This window comes from Pinus tabuliformis, chromosome 7 (assembly GCF_031772625.1).
Source record: "Pinus tabuliformis cultivar Carrire ecotype Pingquan chromosome 7, CPIR1, whole genome shotgun sequence".
NCBI lineage: Eukaryota > Viridiplantae > Streptophyta > Pinopsida > Pinales > Pinaceae > Pinus > Pinus tabuliformis.
Genome location: NC_142293.1, coordinates 301,653,429 through 301,672,438, shown reverse-complemented (window position 1 = coordinate 301,672,438; position 19,010 = coordinate 301,653,429). Strand labels below are relative to the sequence as shown.

Here is a 19,010-nt window from a genome sequence, read left to right as displayed (position 1 = left end):
ATCCTTCTTTGGAGGCATCAATGCAAACCAAAAATTCTTGTTCCATATCCGGCACCTTCAAAATTGGTGCTGTCGTTAATAACACCTTCAACCTTTGGAATGCCTCTTCACATTTTTCAGTCCAGATGAATTTCTTGTTCTTTCTTTGGAGCTCAGTAATGGGGTTTGCTATTTTTTGAAAACCCTTCGACAAATCTACGATAGTATCCTGCCATGCCCATGAAACTTCGTATTTCATGAACATTGGTTGGTGTTGGCCATTCCATGATGGCCTCGATCTTTACTGGGTCTATTGCAATACCCTCCCCAGAGATAATGTGTCCAAGATAATGAATCTTGGTTTGGTAAAAGGAACACTTTGACAACTTCCCGTACAATTTGTTTTCTCTAAGACATTGTAGAACTATCCTCAAGTGTTCATCATGCTCTTCTGGGGTCTTTGAGTAGATCAAAATGTCATCGATAAAGACTTGTACAAACTTGTCTAAGTAATCCCGAAATATTTCGTTCATCAAACTCATGAAAACACCCAGGGCATTTGTTAGTCCAAAGGGTAAGACTACAAATTCATAATGCCCAAATCTTGTTTTAAAGGCTGTCTTCGAAATATCTTCTTCTTTGATTCTCAACTGATGATAACCCGACCTTAGATCTAATTTCAAAAACACCGTTGCCCATTTCATTTGATCAAATAAGTCATCTATCCTAGGCAAAGGGTATTGATTCTTTATAGTCACTTTATTTAACTGGCGGTAATCAATGCACAGTTGCCAAGACCCATCCTTTTTTTTAACAAAAATCACTGGGGCTCCCCATGGAGATGTGCTAGGTCGTATGAACCCCAAGTCTAGTAGTTCCTTTAATTGGAACTACAATTCCTTTAGCTCTGGTGCCGACATTCGATAGGGTGCCTTTGCAATAGGCTCCGTGCCTGGTTTAAGGTCGATGGTGAAATCAATTTCCCTCCTTGGGGGTAGCCCGGGTAGTTCTTCGGGAAATACATCCTTAAATTCAACAACAATTGGGTGTTTATCAAGACCTTCAGAGTCACTCTTTTCGTTTAGAGTTACCACTGAGAACAATTGACACCCCTTTCGCCTAAATTTCATTAGTTGCAAGGAGGAGATGAACCTCAAGGACACCCCTCGGTTCTTTCCCCTTAATGATTTTTGTTGGCCATCATCGTCCGTGAAATGTAGAATCTTGTCCTTGCAGTCTAGGAGTGCCTCATGCCACTCCAACCAATCCATTCCTATAACTACGTCATAAACTCCTAGAATTGTCGAGTACAGGGATATCTTGGTCTTACATACACCCAGGTCCACCTCACAATCCTTTACCATTTTTCCTATAGTTCTTTTCATACTACATGCCATTTCTACATGTTTAAATTCATACTGTGGAGTTGCTTTATGTTTAATCATTGATAATGCATTTATAGAAATAAATGAATCAGTAGCCCCTGGATCTATTAAAATGACGAAACTCATACCATCAATATTACCTGAGGTTTCTAACACAGTGGGCTGGTGTTCGACCTGGCGATTGTTCATCGCTGCATGGATGCGATGAGCCTCCCCCAAATCCCCCACTATAGTTGCATTCTTAGTTGAGTTGATATTACCTATCTTTTGAGGGCAATCCCTCTCGTAGTGAGGACCCCCACAATTCCAACACCCCTTCCTAGGGACTTGGCTCCTACTACCAACTGAACTGTGCGTTGGTCTAGAACTTTGCTGGAAAGAAGATCGGTGCTGAGGTGGTGTGACTTGGTGCTGTCGCATAGGCTGGTGCGGTTGTGGTTGACGAGTTTGTTGCGGTACCCTGCGCGAATGCTGACCTGGATGCCTATATGGTGTTCTTTGATTTCTTCCTGACCACCTTTGATGATTTAGCACAGGACCCCCTTGCAAATTTCCACGTTCCATATTGTTTCTACCTGGTACTCCTGATTTTGTGGGCCTTGTTGACTTACTATGTGCACTGCTCATGATCTCCTCCTCTGCAATGATTGCCCGCTGAACTGCCTCATGCAAGGTGCGAGGCATTAAGATTCTAACCGTGTTCCGAATGTTAACATTTAATCCATACACAAATTTGTTCACCTTGAGCTTCTCTGTGCTTAGGTGAGGGGCATAACGAAGTAATTCCATGAAACGTGCCTCATACTCTGGTAGGGAGCGACTCCCTTGCTTTAATGAATTGAATTCATTTAGTTGTCTCTCAAGGAACTCTTCTGACAGGTAACGCTCTCTAAATTTTTCTTCAAATAGCTCCCAAGTTACTTCTGATATATCCATCCCCAATTGGGTTAATAATGTCTTCCACCAAAGTAGTACGTTTCCCTTTAGCTGGAATATACCCATCTTGGCCTTCATGTTTGAGGTGTAATCTCTAAGGGTAAAACACATAGCCATGTTTTCCAACCATGCCTCTGCAGATTGACCATCAGTGGAACCCCAAAACTCTGGAAATTTTACCTTTTCCAAGTCTTGACGTACATCATTTCTTGTGGTGTTTTGGGGTGTTTCATTTTGTATGATCGGTCCTCCATGCTCCCTTCCAAACGGTTTATTAATGCCTCAGACATGTGTTGGAATGATCTCATTAAGTTCAACACTTCTCGCGCTGGTATTTGTTCCTGTGTTGCGATGTTTTCCCCCTCATTAGGTGGGGTTGTAGGAGTAGGTTGTTGTGGTGGCGCCATGCTGTGCCCTTTAGCTGCCCCACTCCTTCTTGTACCTCTTCTAACCATGGTTCACCTGCCACAGTTTAATACGATTTTTCCTTATAAGATAAAAACCAATCAAACAAAAATTTTAACCAACGTGAGTGGTTCTATAATTTATTGTTATTAAAACATACTTAAGAATGCATTTCTAAACTTATTTGACTTAAATGTATGCATAATATTCAGTTTCCTTTCTTTCTTTTTAAATTTTTAAAATTAAGCTACCAGTTTAACATGGAAGCTAAGTCTTAAAATTAAAAGTTAGAATTTATCACCTACCCTACGTTAATATGGAAAGGAAGAAATTAAAATAATATAGTAGCATTTTATACTTAAATTTCCTTTAGCAATGAATTTCCTTTTTTTTTTTTTCAAATACATCAATGAAAAAGTGTCTTTATAATGATTAAAAGAGAAATGATTTTCCCAAAAACTAAAATCCACTCCAAAATAATTACCCCCAAAAGGATGATGAGGGTATGGAACCTTTAAGGGGTTACAAGATGAAAAATTTAAATGCCCTTTCCTCAAATTAATAATGGGAAAAACTTTTAAAATGATTTTTACAAATATTTTAACACGACACATCTTTCCTAAAAGTGGAATATACTTTCTTCAAAATGTAAATGAAAAATTTATAGTGAAAAGAATTTACTAATGAAACTTTTACCAATCAATTTCCCAAAACTGACATTTGAGAAAATTCTATCATATAATTAAATGAGAACCCAAAATAAAAATTTAAAAGAAGCACCTTTCCAGAGTTAATCGCTTCACTCTTCGCCCAGGAATTTTGACATCCAGGTGAGGAAGAACCTTTCCATCAAAATTTGTTCTAGTTTTAAAATTAAAAATAGAGTAAGTTAATAAATTAATTTAAATTAACACAAACGTCACTTCATCACTTCAGTTCAATGAATTTAAATGACAATTATGAAATCATGGAATGTAAAAACATAATCTAAGTGAAGGGCAAGGGAATTATAACAATCAATTGATAGTCATATTAAGTGAAGGGCAAGGGAATTATAACAATCAATGGACAGTCATATTAAGTGAAGGGCAAGGGAATTATAACAATCAATTGACAGTCATATTAAATCTACGGTTTATTCAATTTTCATTTCCATTTGTTTTTATGTCGACCACAATTTGTAAGTGATAGTAGAAGGTAAATGACCAAGAGAAAGAAGGCAACCTGACTATGAAATAGAGCCATCTTCTAGTAACAAGGAAAGTAATGAGCATGTTTGATAAGAAGATTCAAGAAACGTGCTCAAGTTGCCAAACTTGAGTTACTGTGGGGTTGATTTTCAAATAGCTTGTTATTATTGTAACAAATCACTTGCTGAATTGTTTTCAAGGTTTGCGGTGTCCACTGTAAGCAACCATAAAGACTCCACTTATATTGTAAGCAATAATAAAGACTCTATCTTTATTCAGCTCGAAAAATGGGTTTATAATCTAAATTTTGAATCATGGCTTTAGACTCCACTAAAATACATTGAGTTTTAATGAAAAGTCTCTGGTAAGGGGCACCACATTTAATTTTAAAATTAGCAGTTATAAATTTGATTTTTAATTAACTCTATTTGATTTTCTTTCAAACTTCACAATCGTAAATAATAAAGAGAATAACTAACTGTTGAAAATGAATTTTCATATCTCAACCGTAGCGTTTAACATTTCTTAATAAGAAGACTGTGTTTTTTAGATTTAGTGATAAAATCTGTTCAAACAGGAGTAAGCCAGAATTAGAGATAGGAGATTATGTTAAGATCTTTATTAATAAATAGAAGATTTCAGTTAAGCTATTATTAGAAAATTAATGTGATAGGGGAGAAGAGTTAGGTGAGGTTTTTGTGGAGCGAAAAGATCAGATTAGTGGAGTAGTTATGTAAAAAAAAAAAGATCAAACAGATATCAGTCTAGGGGGATTTTTGCTAATTCCGCTGAATACATGAGTTCGTCTACGTTTACACAATTTAATAATCACTCGGGAGAGAGGTGACGATGGGACTGAAAGCTCCCTGTCAGAAATTTCTTTTGATAAATTCGAGGAATAGACTACGTCTAAATGGATGATATATTAGTTCGTAGGCGCTTACGCAATATGACTATTTATCTGGGTACTTTACAGATCTTGCTTGGGTGTGAAGGCTTCATTTTGACTTTTGTTAATGAAGTACAACGAGGGAGATTCGTTGTTCCTTCCCAGATAACGTTTTCAGCCATGGCGTTGCTTTCATCCACCTGTTTTCAGTTTAAATATAAAACTCTGTTTCATTTTTTTTTTTTGAGAAATACACAAAATTTGCCAAACAACTGCTCCCTATATTATATCTTCATGATAAAGATGGAGCCCAAGGCCAAAACGAGCACATGCACGGCGAAATACCATTGCTTCTGCCTTTTGAACAGGGTCTCCAAAACCTGTGTCATCTGTGGAAGCGGACCCAGTTGCTTCACGATGAATCTCAGCATCGACACCATAGATGGTTACACGATAGACAACTGATACAGACTTGCCATCATTCGAGTAGGTGATGCTGCGAACCTCTCCAGACCATTCTGGAGCATACAAATTTATAATCCTATTTACAATGTGCCATGGCACATATCTGTTAGTGAATCCCTCCTCGACTCTGATCTACGGCTGGGAAGAGTAAGAGCTTCGGAGGAGAGCTCGTGTCAACCAGGCCATCGTTTTTTTTGTCTGCTTGTCCGAAAATCTCAGAGGACCAAAACTCTGTTTCATTTTATATATAAAGAAATCTACAACTGAGGTTTGTGTACAATCGAGGGACAGATCTGGCAATTCGATCTGGTTGATCTGTGTAATTAATGGAATAGATGTGGCCTGCGTTAATTGTCACAGATTCCGTTAATGTATCTGGTTGTATAGAAGTCCCCTTCATAGGCAAGCTAGCGGTTTTTACTACAAGTCTGTTATGAGTGGGTGTGTTCAAATATTGCCATGGTAGTGCAGGGAAGCCGATTCATTATGCATTTGTTCATTATAACATGGATTTTCTGGAGGGCATGGTTGTCAAGTTTTTCTCTAACAGAGCCGCTGTTAAGTGAAACAGTAGCATGTTTCTTTAGTTTCCCTGCATTACAGCGCTTTTCTTGACCAGTTTGTTGAGAAAAAAGCCGGATCTGGAGATGGGTGCCAGCGATGCTCTGGCCACCATAACAGATTCGAATTTGGACAACATAAATAGGTTTGGACTGACAGCAGGTAGAGGATATCTATAGCCTGCTTCTATTGTAATGTTGTCAAATCACACCTAATTCTTCCATCACGCAATTCATGAAGTCTATCTCCAATTTTAATGTCCTGCTTTACATTTTACAACAGTGATGTCAGTCATCGCATAAATCTGTGATTGCAACGTGGGATGCGTTGTGTTTTCGAATGCATGGTAGGGTGACTGCACAAAGCTATTGATCTTCTGTTTCAAATCTTAAGATAACAAAGCCATAGATGTCAAAGTCATGGCTTCGAGTGCCCTGGAAAATCTTTTAGCTCAAAGAAGAGACTAGAGATCCAATAAGGATACAATAGTGTCTCCTTAATAGCGTCAATGTTTAAAGAAGTACAGGTTATGGTAGATGGTTTCCCAAAAGGGCAAGAAAACATTCTGGTAAAAGAAGACGGTTTCTTGCCAATGCTTTTATAATCAGAGTTCTGGTCAATCCTAATGCCAGTAACACCCATGTCTGCCAAGTGCTTACCTTAAGAGGTTGTCAGCCATCGATATTAGTTTGGCCATGGACTTCTTCATTTATATTTGAGTGGATTTCATTGTCTAATCAAGAGAATGAGACTCAGCATGCAACACGGCTGGAGTGGTTCGAACTGAGGGTTTTTTTTTTTTTTTTTTTAGGGATTTCATTTTTACTGCAGGTAATGTCCAAGGTTTTCGCACCAGTAGAGGGAATATGCCTATGTCTAAGAAGAATGCAACTCAAGACTCCAAGGCAGCTTTTACAAAATTTTGATTTTGCTAAATCCCTCAAAATAAAAATAACCAGGCAAAAAAAAAATGTTAATATTTATGCTTTCGGCTCAATGAAATTATACCCAAAATGCTTACAGCTTCCTTACAGTACTCCAGATCTGTAAAAATATATTGTAAAAAAGTTTACAAAGGTTTGTAAGAAAGCAACTGAACCCTGGAAATTTCGTAAATATCCTTTAGAAAAGAGGAGGGCTTTTCAGAGTTTCATCCTAAAAATTTGTTGAAAAGGGCTTGCGATTCAGATAAAAAAAATTAACACCGAACAAAATTGTCATAACCCCAAACCACTGTAGAAAATGATTTTATAAGATCTTATAAATTTAAACTCTTGAAGATCAATTTGTAGAGATATTTTGAAACCTAAGAGTTTGATGGTACTCCTCATACAAAATTTTAGAATGTAGTAACTATCTAACAAAACTAGTCATGCATGCATGGGCCCATAGGTCTCGAGGTTTCAACCTGGCTTTGATACCAAGTGTAAGGACCAAATTCAGAAGTGTAAGGACCAAATTCAGACTATATGCATTTTTTTTTTAATTTTTTTTTTGTTAACAGCAAATACAACAAAAAAAGAACACATTGAAATTCAAATTTATTTAGCACACACATTCCTGCCACTCATTTCAGTAAAACATATCATAACATTTACATACCGTTCACCAGAAGGCGAGACTCTGCTTGCTCTGTTGTTACATGCATTCCCTTGTAGCTGGTCACCTCCGCGAGTGAATGATGACGCACTTGATCCGAATGCGAAGACCCACCGGTTAACCTCCCAGCCTACTCCTTGGGTACTCTTCTTCCCCGCGGACCCCCGAGCTGCAATGGGGTTGTACAATGGAGGAAAGCACTAGCTGGTAGAGGAGAGCACACCTTGGCTCCAGAGTCCCCTCTCTAAAATCCTCTACCTCACCAAACTCACTATAGCTTCGTAATCACTGCTCTAACATCATCTCATCCATCCAACAATAGGGCTCCCAAAAAGTGCCTTCTCCCATGGCTTGCTCCTTCTTTTATAAGAGTCCTCCTAGATGACACTTGGCATGTCATGCATAATTATATTTTTATTTTTATTTTTTATAATTCAATAGTTTGATTATTCACCTACCCATGTGTCACTCTCTCATCAAGGGTCACCCAAATTATTTTCTTAACTTTTTATTTAAAACTAATATTTTCCTCACCTCAACAAGATTCCTATTTATTCTCCTAGTTGTCTCTTTATTCCCCCCTTTTATTCCTTAATTTGTGTTCATTACTTGAAGTCAATTAATGAGTCAAGATTTTATCCCCAATCTACTCCCTAATTTAACTCAGGTTATCTCTTAGATGGATATTCTTATGTTGGTTGTTGACACATGTAGCTTCTCTACATTTCTCTAAATTTAATTTATTATTCTTATTTTAATTCACCTTCCTCTTTTCTTAATTAGGTTTAAATTAGTTTAGGATTAATCTTTATCCTTACAATTATGTTTGTCTTTCCCCTTTTTCCTAATTAAAACACATAATCTTCCTAGTATTTTCCAACATGGGAAGGGTAGAGTTTTTAAGGTACTCTATTTTAATTCTTCCTATGATCCTCCTTATTCCAAGTTTTATTTTTGATTTAATTACATTGGTTTCTAATCATCATTTACCCTTGATGTAAATTTACCTAGTTTTCATTCCTTGCTTATATTTATTTATTATTATTTATTTTTAATGATTCCAAGGTGCCAAGTTTTGGTTGTGCCCTTCAAGAACTTCCCTAGAAGTTCCAAGGGTACCACACCTAATAGTTTATTTGTGATGCCAAGGGTGCCAGTTTGGTTGTGCCCTTCAAGAACTTCCCTAGAAGTTCCAAGGGTGCCACACCTAATAGTTTATTTGTGATGCCAAGGGTGCCAAGTTGGTCGTGCCCTTCAAGAAATTCCCCTGAAGTTCCAAGGGTGCCACACCACTTGCCCTTCAAGCATCCAGTGACTACGAGGGGAAAGTATAGTGCAACGTCATAGACCACTATCATCTCTTATGTTGCCTACTATAGTGAGACTAATGGTGTCCGGGATCAAGGAATCCACCTTGATGCACACCCCACGGTAAAGTCCTCATGAGCGACCCAACTTTGGGACCTGCCCTCATGGCATCATGATCTTCAAGGCGAAGGTGTTTCAACCCTTCCAGCCCAAGTCACGGTGGGAGTGTTAGTTGATGAGATCAGGGACTCTGTCCCACCCCTCCCATGTAGTTCCATCCACTTGTACAACCCCATCACCCATATGTGAGTCATTCGGTCAAGCAACTAATCTGTGCCTGCAACCATTAACATATCATCAGAATATAGTTAAACATATATGGCAGATTTCAAGATCGACTTAGACTTTCAAAGATAAAAATAATATGAATTTTCATCAAACCATGTGTTCATCAACTCGTCATATGCGAGTGCCTCTGATGGTTTCCTGCCATACTCAATAATCATCAGTAACAAGGTTTCCCAATGTTAGTCATTGTCATAATATCATCATTGACAATTCCTAGTCATTCACATCATTGTCCATTGTAAGCCTGAACTAAAGAAAGTAGGTAACATAGGGTACACATCCATCCTGGCTATCATCATTAAACATCAATGGAAAAATACATATTTATTAATCTATCACATCGTAACAGCAATAGAAATATACCTATCCATCAAATTTATCATCATCATGCTTTTAGTAGAGAGCATACATATTCTTTACTACCCTCATCATCATAGATTCAACTAGAGACCAAACTTAACTATTTAATGTTGCAATCATCAGAACACCAATAGATAAGATACATAACCATTCATGCTATCATAATATCAATGGAAAGCATTCATAAACATCACAACCATGAATATCTGAATCACTAATAATAGTGTCAAGTGCCCGGATCCTCAACCTGAGGTCCTCAAAGAATAAAGTGTGGGCCTTATGGCTAAATAAATGTTTGTGTCATATCATCTGTCAGTCAACTAGAGCGGGCACTATAGTATTGACTAGGCTCATTAGCAACGAAGCCATGCTTGTGTTCCTATGTGACTCCGTCGGGGTACTGTCCAGGCCTGCTGGTAGCAAAGAAACACCAAAGATGAAACTAAGACTCTGATGACTATATTGCTTGTGCACCAATATACCCCTCAACCCCAATCAAAACAAATGTGTTGCCTTCGCTTGGAATGTGTGTCAATCGACCAAGAGCTTGGCAGATGCTACATCTTACAATCAAGCTAGTGTGGAAACAAAGAGGAGCTGAGAACTAAACAATACTTCCAGAGGTGTTAGACTTGCTTTTCATGAACAAGGTCCATTCAGAGAACTGAATCTCTACTAGTGTGTTGCCAAGTGTTGTAGCTACTACAACCACCCTCCAAAATTTTGCCTTAGCTTTGTTTTGGAGCCTCCCTTCCAACTTTTCACAATAGCTTGCCTTGCTTCATCAAGTTCACAAGCTTCAATGTTTTTCTTGCATAAAGGCAGCCTGTCGATCATAGCTCAATGCATTCCCCTCATAGGTTGATCACCCAGACTTGGTCCAGCTGCAGGCTGAGTAGCTCCCCCAAGAAATTGTGCAATTTTGGAGGGAAACCAGCCTTACCTCCAGAATTTGCGCAATTCTGACTAGAAGCCTACTGGGCTCTAGAATTGCGCAATTCTAGCAGTCAACACTCATAGTGAAAATTGTGCAATTTTCCCTAGCAGGGCTGCTCAACCCAGAATTTGTGCAAATCTAGGCAGTAGTCAGCTGCTTTGCCCAGAAATTGTGCAAATCTCCTGGGAAGCCAGCCCAGCTCCCAGCCAGAAATGCGCATTTTCTCCCAGCAGTTGAGCAGTCTCTTGCATGTGCAGCTAAGTTGATTGGTTCCCTCCGGGACCGAGAAAAAAAGACTTGCATGCATGGGCTGCTTCTCCCAAGGCAACATGCAAAGGCATCCCTTGTTTCAGGGATCTATGTTTAGCAGTTGGAGGTTACATGCAAGGATCAGTTCATAAATCTCTCACGAAGTGTCGCTCTCCCTAGATTTGTGGCATGCACGTCACAACCTTGATGTTATCAAAACTCATCAACTGGATGCTGCAGAGCTTTCTCCTCACATCAACCTTACAGCTCTGTCATCCCACACCACATCTAGGAGTAGTTGGCACATTCAACTCAGTTGTTTTGGGGTAAGCCCGCTTTCCATGCCTTGTGTTGCATTTCTACCATTTTTGTGTTTTCACTTATGCAAGTATTGTTTTCTTCATTTCTTTGAACGCTTGCTGTCATTTACATATATACTAGCTTGTCTTAGCACTGTTTCAGTTTTCGTTGCTATCTCATGGTTGTCGCATGCATGAAATTGTCTTTCACGAATAGTCGCTGATTCGGCGACTCGCCTCACCCACATGAATGCTATTCCACTTTCTGAATATGTAATTCATCATTTGCATGCATGATCATTCACTTATTCTTACACTCAGTATAACCATGCATTCGCACTCACATTCACTTTCAGTTGCCCATCGGCGAGTCTGGGCAGCCTTGTCTCGGACTCTGCCTCACCAAGAGCCTTACCAAGATAGCATTGCGCAATCTTGAGAGGGAAGGATCTGTCTTCCTCTCAGAAAATGTGCATTTCTGCCCAGGCACTGTCCTCTAGGATTGTTTTGCACATTTATGAGGGACAGTGACTGTTGGCCCAGAAAATTGCGCAATGCAGTCATTGAGCCTGTAGCCATTGCCATCTGAGATTGAGCATTGCGCAATCCCAGCAGTTAGCAGCTAGATTGCACTGTGCATTCCATAGTTACAGTAGTCAGTCAGTCTCCCAGCATCCCAGACTGTGCCTTGTGCAGTCTTGGCAGTCAGTCTCCCGACCTCTCGACCGAAATTACGCAACATTCATGATCAGTCACACAGGTATGTTGCAAATCAGTCCTCAAGTTGATTTTGGTTTTTGACTGACAGATTTCTTGCCATGAGTGTTTCCATGTCTCCAAGTATTGCATGTGTTCATCTGCCTCTCAGTAGTGCAGGTATGATGGTTTCCAAAAGAGCAGAGTCGAAGACACCGTTCAGAGCTCACCTAGAGATGCAGTCGATCAAATGTCAATGAGCTTTCCTACTCACAAATATATCAAGTTGTTCATAGGCAATGGCATCAATATATCACAGCAAGAAGCATCATGAACAACAGCTAAAGGCAGCATACCAAATGCAATGAATACAGTGAATGCAGCAAACGTAGCGAACACAACGAATGCAGTGAATGTAGCAAACACAGCGAACGCAACAAATGCAACGAATGCAAGAGGAAGGTTGTTGACAACACAGAGGCAGAACAACGTTGCAAGATCAAGAAGATCCACTAATGATGAAAGAAACTTTGGAGACTCAAGCTATGAGGTGAAGCGCGACATGAAGATTACGTGAAGACAGAGAATGGAACAAAGAAGGCGTTGCATGTGCTGAAGCAACAACTCAAGGAAGAACATGAAGTTGCACAGACAGACGAAAGAGTTGCAGCAAGAACAGGAACAACAGTGGGCGCGACATGCATTCACGGATGAAACTGCGCCTGTACAAGTTAAAGATCCATTCCAATAGCTGGCAAGGAGCAGACATGGTGAACAGTGTTGTTGATCGCATGCAAGGGATTCAACAGCATGGATATCATTATGCACACGCATGCAGTCCAACCCGTTCATCACACTCACCAAGGTGAAGACAAAGAAACAATTCCAACTAGAGTTGAACATGTACTTTGGCAAGTTGATGCACATGACCACCAGCACACATTTGAAGATCAGCACGGACAATATGCATCACTGTGTTATCGGTTTAGCCACACCCAAGAAGACCATGCACATGTTAGCAAATGAGTTGGATGAAGGAGCTGAGCCAATGCACCGGTTGCAACGGAGGTAAGAGTTCACTTCAGCAAGATGTCACCATGAGGTGCATGCACACCATCATGGACGACCAAGCTTGGCATAAGCTCACCACCTTCACCATCACAAGCATGCCAAAGAGTTGGTCTCATCACAACGGACCAAGTGTCAATGATGTCTTGCATGGCTTGCTCAAGCCATGTTGTCTCACATGAGTACATGTGCATTGTAATGTAACGTCATGTCAAGTGTAAGAAAAGTGTCAATAGTTGGATGTAGCAATCATAGAGTAGATGAAGAGTCATGAGGGTAGTTGAATTGTCACAAAGGGGAATTTCAAGGGTCACCCCACCCTTTGCTATAAATAGTCCATCATAACTCATTGTAAGGGCTTTTGGTCAGCCAAGCTTCCGATAAGACTATCTTGGAGAGAGCTTGGACAATATTGTAATGCGCCTTGGCTTCTCCACTGCATGGAGCTAGTACATCTCTTTGGAGGAGCAGGCAGATGTGGTTGTAACGTTCCACTATTGGGGCTAGCAAGTTTACATGGATGTATTGTATGATTGGAACTTACACTTCTTTATATAATAAGAGCCATCAGGTTTTCATGCATATGTTGTTATTGTAGTTGGACTGTTCTGGTTGTTGTAGCAATGTATGTTGTTTAACTTATGTAGTTGTGTATGAACACTTTTGTATGCAATTATATGAATCTTGTTGCAGATGTGTTGTTGGTTTAACCATCACTTTGGATTTCTAGACTGACCTGCTTTCCAGCTTGTGATGCATCTTCGCTCGTGTGTTCCCCTCCGAGCTGAGTACACTTACAGGTTGCCAAGGGGCGCACTCACCTCAACCCACCTGTGTTAGAACCTCTCATGCACCTTCCTTGACTCACTACAGCGGTCACACCCTTGCTACTGATAGAGTTATCTTACTTTCCTTTGTCTGACATTGTGGTCAAGGCATAGCTTTACGACCCACTGCTGGGACTCCTACACCAAACTGTCTAAGGTCTAATTGGGACTTCTTACCGGGGAGATCCCCTTGACATGTTAGTGGGTCTAGCACCATCAACAACTTACATATGTTGCAAATTTTTTTCTAAAAGACAATTGGCTAATGCATTTTTTAATTTATTTAGAATTCTAGCAACATGTTGATATTGAATGTAATCAAAATGTGCTCTAAAAGGAAAACCCTTACTGAATAGACGTTGTTTAAATGTAACACCATGAGTTGTGAAACAATTCTCGTGACTAAATGGAAAATACCACATGAAATAGCATTAGATACTAATTCGATCAATATGTTATACTCAATGATATTATTGGTTGAGCAACCAATACAAATTCCTTGTAAACTCACTAACTCGTCAGTTGGGGCATAGATTTCCCATGTTGCAGAGGAAATATTTCGGGTACTATGACTAGTTCCATCAGCAGAAGCAATATATGGTTGAAGAAACACTGACATCTACAAATCAAATGTAATCTAAGATAATTAGAGGTGGTATAAAACTCTCAAGAAAACACAGTGAAAACACACCAACAAACCTACATAGTATGTATAGAGTGACTATGTAGAAAAATCTAAGCATAGTATTTTTTTAGATACAACCCATTTATGGGTTGCGCTGAAGGAATTACGTCAAAGTCAATGAGTTTGTAGGCCCCTTTTTCTAATACACATTTGACTATATATGGACCTAACCGCATTAGATCGAGTTTATCGGCTCCTAATTTATCAACTTCCTGGCCATACAATAGAACCAGATCACCCTCTGAGAAGGCATGAGGTTTGGAATTTTGATCATATTGTGCTTTTATTTGTTTCTTCTGAGCTTTGTTGGCCATTTTGGCATCGCGTTGAGTCTCATTTAAATGAGCTAAATGAAAGAAATGTTCTTCTTTGGTGGAGGTGGCAAGAATATTTTCAACGATAAGTTTCAATGATGAAATTTCACATTCAATCGAAAGGACTACCTCTAAACCATACACCAACTGAAATGGTGTGAATCCAATTGCAGTTCAGACAGAGGTGCGGTATGCCCACAAAGTTGAAAAAATAATAGTAGGCCAATTCCTTTTATGAATCCATACCATGCATTGGAGCATTGTTTTCAAAACCTTATTAATGGCTTCTACTTGGTTGTTGGCCCATGGGTAGTAGGGAGTTGAGCTATCATGTCATAATCCCAACTTGGCAGTTAGTTCAAACATCATGTAATTGCGAAAATGTTTTCCATGGTCTGTAACTATAGCTTGGGGTACACGAAATCTTGTGATAATGTGTTTGAAAAGGAACAATGCAACATTTTGGTCGTTGTTGTCGTATGTAGGCACCACTTTGGCCCTTTTAGTAAAATAATCTACAACAATGATCATGTAACAATGCTTCATGACTGAATGAGGGTTAATTGTCATGAAGTTGACACCCCATTTCGAAAACAGTCCAACAATGATAATAGGATGCATAGGAGCATGCGGAGAATGGGCATTTCGGTTATAAATCTAGTAGGCATGACACTTTTGGATCGCAAGGATACAACCTCAAAACATAGTTAGCCAAAAGTAACCAACACATAAACTATTTTGGTGGTAGCGTAGCCAGACATATGTCCACCACGTGCTCCAGTATGACATTGATTCAAATTTTTCTCATCCTCCTCATGATTGAGGCACCATCAAAAGATCGTATCAACATAATGACAGTAAAGGGTATCATCGATTATGACGTAATGGCAAGCCTGGTATCATATATGATGTTGATTAGAACGAGAGGTGTTAGGTCGAAAAGTTTGGATCTGGAGCTAAATGGTGATATCTCCATACCAAGGGTCAGAGGAGTCGATAAGAAACAACGTTTCGTTTGGAATAGAATGTTCAGTTGTTGATTCTGACGCAAAGGAGGGTAGGTCACAAATTAGTCTAACGGAGACTAATCATTTCTTAAACTTGGATTTAATGAATTCTAAATCAAACTCTTGGAGGATAAATATCCACTTTGGGTATTTTCCCCCAAGTAATTGGCATGATAGAACGTAATTTTGCAGTCAGAAACCACAAGAGTATTTCAAAGCATAATATAGTGGTAAAATATTTGTACAACTTGCACATATTCCAAAGCTAAATTTTCAACTTGGGAGTACTTAGCTTCAGTAGCATTCAAGTTACGACTTAAGTAATATATCGGGTGTTTGTCGCCTAAATCATCTTCTTGTACCAACACCATAGCAATGGTGGTAACAGTCACAATGAGATACAAGAAATAGTCTCATTGAAAATCAGGGGGATATAATAATGACGCTCAAGCTAACACATTCTTCAGGGCTTCGAAATTTTTCTGAGCAGTATCATCCCAGTGAAAGAGAACCCCCTTTTTCAATAAGTGAGTGAAATCTTTGGTGTCAGGCCAGGAGTAACTCCAGTTTGGCAGAAAACTCAAAAAAAACTGATTCATGTATATTCCATAGGTAACCCATTGTTATATACAATAGGGAGTGATTGTTCAGTTCATCTCCCGATGACTGTTCACCTTCCCAATTTATTTATTTACATAAAATTCCCAATCATGAAGATTAGGTGTCAACATTCCCCCCTTAATCTGAAGGGATGTTGGTGAGTCCAAGCATCATTCTGAATAGTTCAAGCTTTTCCCTTCCAAGTGCTTTGGTGAAGATGTTTGCAATTTGCTCATTTGTGGAACAATGACGGAGATGGATTGTTTTGGCCTCAACATGATGTCAAATCAGATGATATTTAGTATTGATATGCTTTGTTCAATCATGGAACTTTGGGTTCTTGGCCAACTTTATTGCAGAGGTATTATCAATCATGAGTGGAGTTGATTGTACTTGTTTTACCTGCAAATCTTCAAGAATTTTCCTGAGCCACACAATTTCTTTCGTTGCTTCAGCTGCTGCCACGTATTCTGCTTCTGTTGTGGAATCTGCTGGAACTGATTGTTTGCGTGATCTCCAGGAGACAGCTCCTGATCCAAGACTCATAGCATATCCTGAAGTAGGTACCCCAGTTTCTTTGTCTCCATCGAAGTCTGAATCAGAGTATCCAATCAAGCTGAAGTCGTCCACCTGTGTATACTTGATTCCAAGGTCTTGAGTTCCCTTCAAGTACCTTAGAACTCTTTTTGCAGCAGACCAATGTCCCTCACAAGGCTTTTGCATGAACCTGGAGAGGATTCCAATAGTAAATGAAATGTCTGGTCGGGTAGTAGTGAGGTAGATGAGACTTCCTACAAGCTGTCTATACTTTGTTGCATCCTCAAATTCCTTTCCTTCAATAGATGTGAGCTTTAAGTTTTGTTCCATTGGAGTAGAAAGAGGATTGCATTCTGTCATGCCAAATCTGTTTAACAAATCTCCAATGTATTTCTTTTGAGAAAGAAATATGGCTTTTGGATGTTGGGTTACTTCAATGCCAAGATAGTAATGAACATAGCCCAAATCAGTCATTTCAAAACTTTTCCCCAATTCCTTCTTTATGGATGCAATGTAGCTTTCATTGTTCCCTGTCATTAAAAGATCATCTACATATACCACAAGATACACAACTGTTTTGCCAACTTTCTTGACAAACAAAGTTGCATCATCAAGATCAAAATGATTGAAGTTGAGTTTTAGAAGATGCTCAGTTAGTTTTTCATACCAGGCTCGCGGTGCTTGTTTGAGGCCATACAAGGACTTCACAAGTTTGCATACTTTATGTTCATGTCCTTTCATAGCAAATCCTTAAGGCTGGGACATAAAAACATTCTCTTTTAGATCTCCATTCAAGAATGCAGTTTTTACATCCATTTGATGGACTTTCCATCCGTTCTGAGCTGCTAGTGCAAAGAGTGTCCGGATGGTGGCCCATTTTGCTGTGGGGGCAAAAGTTTCCTCATAATCGGCCCCTTCCTTCTGTGCAAAACCTTTTGCCACAAGCCTAGCTTTGTGCTTGTCAAGTGAGCCATCAACTTTGTACTTGTTCTTGTAGACCCACTTGCAGCCAATTGGTTTGGTTCCAAATGGAGGATCAACCAGCTTCCAAGTGCCATTCTTTATGAGAGCATCATACTCCTTTTGCATCACTTCTTTCCATTCATCATGAGAAGCAGCTTCTTTGAAGGAAGTTGGTTCAAAATCTGTAGACAAGTTCAATTCACAATCATAAGTAACATCCATATCAACAGGTGAATTAGAGTCATCTACATCACCTCCATTTTGTCAGTTTGAATTTCTGGTTCCTGTTTTTCCAATTTCATCAGGATGAACACTTTCAAGTGTCTTTGTCAGCCACTTTGGGGGACCTTTCTGAGATGGTCCAGGCTTCTTTGTTGATTAAGTTGGGACTGAATCAAGATTGAGTCTCCCAATTCTATCAATTACATCACTTAAAGCATCATCTGTTGTTGGAGTTTCATGCAGGGGAGATTGTTCTTCAGAAGAAGATTCCACATGTTGATCTAGTATAGGAATGCCCCCTTCAAGATGTGGAATCTGATTATCAAATTCTTGAAATGATTTCGTTTCTGCGAATCTATCCAAGCGATCAAGTTGCTGCTCAACAACATTGTCAGATTTGGATGATTCAAGAAAAATGACATCTCTAGATACAACAAACTTTTTATTTACTTCATCATAGAGGCGATATGCTTTAGAGGTGTTTGAATACCCCAGGAAGATACACTTATGACTTCTAGCACCAAGTTTGTTTCTATGTACCTTTGGTATCAAAGCATAATAGGTGGAACCAAAGATCCTGAGATGTTTTACCGAAGGAACATGTCCATACCACAATTCATAAGGAGTCTTGTTTCTTATAGCATTTGATGGACATCTATTCTTTATATATGCAGCACATAGAACAACATCAGCCCAAAACATTATCTTTACATTTTTGAAGAAAAGCATGGATCGTACCATATTCAAGATTGTTCTATTCATTCTTTCTGCTACACCATTCTGTTGGGGATTATAAGGCACAGTTGTTTGATGTTTGATCCCATGTTGGCGAAGATAGTTTTCAAATTCATTTGATGTATATTCTTTTCCATTATCAGTGTGGATAGACCCAATATGAGTTTGTGCATCATTTTCAATCCATTTATGAAAATTCTTGAATGTTTGAAAAGCATCAGATTTGTTCTTCAATAAATAAACCCAACACATTCTGGTGTAATCATCAATAAAAGTCATGATATATTTATTTCCATTTGCAGAAGGAACAGGCATTGGACCACATAAATCTGAATGAATGAGTTCAAGCTTCCTATGTGCTCTTGAATGTGAATCATGAAAAGACTGTTTGCTATGCTTTCCTAGAATGCAAGCATCACATTGCTTATGTTTCCTAGGAATTGTAG

General features: G+C 39.1%; 1 pseudogene; it reads right to left on the bottom strand.

The window, feature by feature from the left end:
• Window positions 1-5,037: 5,037 nt before the first annotated feature.
• Window positions 5,038-19,010, bottom strand: part of LOC149247059 (DNA repair RAD52-like protein 1, mitochondrial pseudogene) — a 33,012-nt pseudogene continuing 19,039 nt past the window's right edge.